The sequence below is a fragment of the Gadus chalcogrammus genome, chromosome 5 (genome assembly GCF_026213295.1).
Source record: "Gadus chalcogrammus isolate NIFS_2021 chromosome 5, NIFS_Gcha_1.0, whole genome shotgun sequence".
In the NCBI taxonomy this organism is placed as follows: domain Eukaryota; kingdom Metazoa; phylum Chordata; class Actinopteri; order Gadiformes; family Gadidae; genus Gadus; species Gadus chalcogrammus.
Genome location: NC_079416.1, coordinates 13,216,925 through 13,222,924, shown reverse-complemented (window position 1 = coordinate 13,222,924; position 6,000 = coordinate 13,216,925).

Genomic DNA, 6,000 nt, shown 5'->3' with positions numbered 1-6,000 from the left:
CGCCAACGTAATCCTCCTGTTCGTTATAGTGCTGCAGCCCAGGGCCGCACCGACAAACAGGCCCACACTAGTTCAAGCAGAGGAATCGTACTGAAATAATTAAAACCATCCAGTTAACTCCATCCTCCTCTCCAGATATGGCTGTACGAGTCTGGTGCGTCTCGATGGGCCTCAAGCTGTGTACCCAGCGAACACAAACACGGGCGCCCGTTTTAGAGCCGCTCCCGCTTAATGAATTGTTCAGGGGAGATGTCTGGATCTGGAGGAGGGTTTTCTCACTGGGTGATTAAGTTAAGTTTGTTATGTTGCCTTTTTCCCAAAGTTCTCATCCTCTCTCTCATCTGTCTTCAGTCGTCCCTCTACAAAGGAGATATCATGTAACAAAGGCCCCTGTCCCACCTGTGAGTGAGGAGGCCTGGGATACTCAGCATCGCCGTGGGTGAGGAGTTACAAAGTCATCACAGGTCACCAGGTCTCCAGGCTACGCCGGCCTATACAAACCTAATAGCCTATTGTTGCATGTGACAGACTCTTAACTTCTTAATGACATGGCCCACGCTGGTGTCACCACACTCAGTTCATCTCCTCAAAGAGCACACAACCTCACTACTAAACAGAACTTCACCACTAAATGCGCCTCTTCTGGCTGGAGGCATGAGGGAGGGTGGGAAGGGAGGGAGGGAGAGAGAGAGAGAGACAGAGAGAGAGAGAGGCAGAGAGAGAGAGAGAGAGAGAGAGAGAGAGAGAGAGAGAGAGAGAGAGAGAGAGAGAGAGAGAGAGAGAGAGAGAGAGAGAGAGAGAGAGAGAGGGGCAGAGAGAGAGAGCGAGAGAGAGAGCGAGAGAGAGAGAGAGAGAGAGAGAGAGAGAGAGAGAGAGAGAGAGAGAGAGAGAGAGAGAGAGAGAGAGAGAGGAAGAAGATAGTGTTTAGTAAGCTGAGGACTGGATCTCTGCCAGGTGGATTGTTCTTATCAGGCAACAGACTGTTGACAGACAGCTACTGATTACAGCACAGAGGTAATTGGTCACTTTGAAGCTGTGGTGAGCGTTTTAAGTGATCGTCTTTTCCCCCTCATATCTTATCTCAGTGAGCCACCATGTCCAGCCACATTAAGGACTGTGCATAATTGCTGAATGCTGACTCTGTCTGTCTCCCCCCTCTCTCTCTGTTGCCCATTGAAGTCACTTGTTACTGTAGCCTCTAATTATGGGAATTAAATGCATAAAATGTCTGAAAGTCTTTGATTAGACTGGAGAATGAAGTCTGGGGACTTCTTCCTCCACTACTTGTTATTTCCTTTGAGGAGAAAGGGCTGTTTGTTTAAGTTGTCAGGTTTTGGAGAGTAAAAAGCCCCTGTTTTCTGAGGAGCTGACACACGGCACAGGCACCTTTAGTTTGCAGTTTTTTGTCATTATAGTTTGACGGTTAGAATGGCTGTGCCCAACATCTTATAGTACCCAACCATATGACAAACCAATGTGTTGTGACAACAGTTATTCGAGATACTTAATGTACTCGAGTACACAAGTGGTAAAAAATAAACCAGTGCAAGTGCAAATGAAAGCTGCAAACCAAAACTATGACTGACCCGAGAGACACAGAGCTCTGCCTCATGTACCGACTGCTCTCATTACCAGGTCCATCACAGAGGCTCTCATAACCCGGTCTACCATAGACACTCTCATAACCAGGTCTACCATAGACACTCTCATAACCAGGTCTACCATAGACACTCTCATAACCAGGTCTACCATAGACACTCTCATAACCAGGTCCATCACAGAGGCTCTCATAACCAGGTCCACCACGGACGGTCTCATAACCAGGTCCACCACGGACGGTCTCATAACCAGGGCCATCACAGAGGCTCTCATAACCAGGTCTACCATAGACACTCTCATAACCAGGTCCATCACAGAGGCTCTCATAACCAGGTCCACCATAGACACTCTCATAACCAGGTCCATCACAGAGGCTCTCATAACCAGGTCTACCATAGACACTCTCATAACCAGGGCCATCACAGAGGCTCTCATAACCAGGTCTACCATAGACACTCTCATAACCAGGTCCATCACAGAGGCTCTCATAACCAGGTCCACCATAGACACTCTCATAACCAGGTCCATCACAGAGGCTCTCATAACCAGGTCTACCATAGACACTCTCATAACCAGGTCCATCACAGACGCTCTCATAATCAGGGCCATCACCAGTTTTCTTTTTAATTTTGGGAAAAGGGATAGCTTGGCTCTTGACCTTGCATCCATAAACTGATATTGGGAGACCCGACAGTCCCTGAGTGACCGCTGTGTGTTTTCTCCCAACAGAATCGCATCTCCCATTGGCCTCGTGCATCAAAGGCCGCGCATTAAGAAAAAACACTTTTCCTTGAATCCTGTCGGATAGCTATGACTGTATTCAAACAATGTGTCTGGTGGAGGGGAGGGGGGGAGGTGGGGCGTCTGAGGCCAGAGCAGACTTCCTTTTCATAAAAAACATAAAAACCAAAGGGCAGACAGATGGAGGGAGAGGGATGGTGGGGGGGGGGGGGGGGGGGGGGGTTCGACCTGACATAAACAACCCCTCTGCTCCCTCAGCTTTTTCCCATGACGGGCCGGGACCTCCCCTCTACAGCCTGGAACCTGCACCGTGTCCCCAACCCGGGGCCGAGGTTCAACTCATAGACCACTGGAAGAATTCCTCCACATAAACCACCTGGTCCAGACATTAGCCAGCAGGGGAAGCAGCTAATACACAACCGGCCAGCCCCCCCCCTCCAACTCTGGTTCAATAACAGCAACCTACCATCACTGTTTACCACCCACCTAAATTAGGGCCCAATTAAGCCATTAACAAGGGCGACACAGAGCAGAGGGGGGGGGGGGGCAGTAGGAGAGGAAACAACATCATCTTGCTGGGGGTCCCCCCCTCCGTCCTCCAGAGCTACAGGACTGAGGCGGGTGGGTGGGTGGTTGTGTTGGTGGTTGACGGTGGGTGGGTGGGGTTCAACATCACAGCCCACCTGGCAGGGAGGGGGCTAGGGATGCAGCAGGCAGGACAAAGGAGGGGTCAGCAGCAGCCTGCTGAGCGGCCAATCGGAGAGCAGATAAAGGAAACAGGGGGCGCGGTGTGGTCCAGGAGATGGCCTGGGGAGTGATCAGCTGGTGATACTAGTGGTCACCCGGGATAGGAGTGATCACCTGGTGATAGGAGTGATTACCTGGTGATAGGAGTAATCAACCGGTGATTGGAGTGATTGATAGGAGTGATCACCTAGTGATAGGAGTGATTGATAGGAGTGATCACCTGGTGATAGGTGTGATTGATAGGAGTGATCACCTGGTGATAGGAGTGATCACCTGGTGATAGGAGTGATCACCCGGTGATAGGAGTGATTGATAGGAGTGATCACCTGGTGATAGGAGTGATCACCTGGTGATAGGAGTGATCACCCGGTGATAGGAGTGATTGATAGGAGTGATCACCTGGTGATAGGAGTGATCACCTGGTGATAGGAGTGATCACCCGGTGATAGGAGTGATTGATAGGAGTGATCACCTGGTGATCTCAATACCTGCTTACCTAGGGATCCCCCTCCTATCACTCCCCGTGGTGCACATGGATTGATCTCCAGACCCCCTGATTATGATCCCAGCAGGACTCAGGCCACACATGCAGAGTGTGCTCCTCAGCTAGAGTGGAGGAGGGTCCTAACTAACCCCTGATCCGCTCTCTATCAACTTCAGGTGTTACCACGCCGAGGAGATGTAATCACCACTCAGAGCCCCCTCCCCTCCCCCTGGGGGAGAGGAGCAGCAGCCCCCGCATTAGGAGCCCCCCACCACAACCGACTCTGTCTGAGGGTCTATGTTTAACAGCGGTGGGAATGGTGGCACGGCGTCGTAGAGCAGGAACACTTTCAATGAGCGAGAGCGAGAAGGTCAACTGGGACTAGACTTCCTCAACCCCCACCTCCCCACAACCTCACTCCCCCCTCTCCCCCACCTCCCTTTCTCCCAACAGCACAATAAAGAGGGAGAATTGTTTAGCCAAACAATGGGTAATTCCCAGAGCACAAACTTTCCCGACTTCTTTTTAAAATACATGACATTGAACAGCGACATTATTATTACGAGGATTCAGGAGGAGGGGGGATTCAAATTATGAACTTGGGTTTACTTGTTTAGAATGAGGATGGCTCTTTAAACGGCTGGAGGCCTGTCGTGCACATGTCAACAACTGCACTCTTGGCAATGTACACTTAAAAGGATATAAAGCTACAGACACTTTGGCACAAAGCAAGGGAGTTTACAACAAAAGCCAACTTGGATTGTTTTCCCACAAACCTTCAGTGAGCAAGGATCCGCCCAAGAGAGTGCTTGCTTCTTCAGCTCTGCAACTTTGACTTGACATTGTTGGCATCGTAGGTTTCTACCCTTCTCCTCTCCCCTCCTCCCCGTCTCGGACTCAGAGAGGGGCACCGACCCGGCGCCCTCCGGGGCTGGCCGGCTGCTGCATCGTGCGTCCTCCGCTGAGTGAAGTCTTTTCCTGGGAGTCACGCCGAGAGCTGTCGGCGAGTCCCCGCCTGGACAACCCTCTGCCTTGAGGGCAGAATAACAAAAGTCAATGTTAGCTTAAGAAAAATAAAATATAAACACATCAATGCGCGGCAACAGCTCCGGCGATTGCAGTTTTGCTAGCGCCCCGACTCTCCTATCCAACAGCCCAAGCATGCGTTAACAGGGTAATTATGGCACTGTTAGAAGTTAACTCGGAGAAGTGGAAAATTAAAACGCAACTTACATTAAACACGTGGTTGTCCCTCTCCCTTCCATCCTGAATTGGATTGCGCAAAAATGACTTCATTATACGAAACCGGGTCTAGGTAAACCCACAAGAGCGCCTATCTTGGCCGTCCCAAATTTCTTTAAATGGATAGGCAGACCCATGGAATGAGCATCTTTATCTCATTTCGTACGCGCGAACGTGGAAGCGGCGACTCATCTGTGCGTGTGTGTGGAGCTACTAGTTCAGTTCCAGCATGTGATAAAGAAGTGGTTGAGTCCCATAAGTTGGAGCTGGTGCACCAATGCAGACCAGCGCACGATAGGGGAGGGCGGCGTACTCTCAAATGGGTGGGGGAACTTTGGGACCGGGGGGGAATCTACATGGAGGTTGTCGAGCAGGGAGTGGACGTGTGCGTCTATTCATTCTCATACATGGCCGTGTATTGGATTACATTGTAATGTATTGTATTGTAGTGTGTTGTAGCCTATTGTGTTGCATTCCATATACTTTTGTTCCGGAAGGCAACACAAGGAAAGAGGAGAGGAGAGGATGGGAGAATGGTGTAGAGGAGAGGAGAGGCTGAGAGGGGAGGAGAGGAGAGGGTGAGAGGGGAGGAGAGGACAGGAGAGAGGACAGGAGAGGAAACTGGGGAAGGGGAGAAGAGAGGTGAGGGTGAGAGGAGAGGAGAGGGTGAGAGGGAGGAGGGGGTGAAAGGGAGAGAGTAGAGTACAGGGGAGAGGGGAGGAGAGGAGAAGAGAGGGGAGGAGAGGAGAAGAGAGACGATGAGAGGAGAAGAAAGGGGGGGTGGAGGAGAAGTGAAGAGAGAGAGAGGGAAGAGAGGGGATGGAGGAGAAGAGAGGAGAAGAGAGGGGGGGGGGGGAGAGAGGCGATGAGAGGAGAAGAGAGGGGGGTGGAGGAGAAGAGAGGGGGGGGGGAAGAGAGGCGATGAGAGGAGAAGAGAGGGGGGTGGAGGAGAAGAGAATAGAGAGAGAGAGGGGAGGAGAGGAGAGTAGAGGGGGAGAGGAGAGGGGAGGAGGTCAGGGGAGTGGAGAGAGGGAGGAGAGGAGGTGAGAGGAGAGGAGAGGGGAGGGGTGAGGGTAAGAGAGGAGAGGGTAGGAGAGTAGAGGCGAGGAGGGGAGAGGGGAGGAGAGGAAACAGGGAGAGGAGAGGAGATGAAAGGAAATTAAGGAAGGAGGGAGGAGAGGAGGATA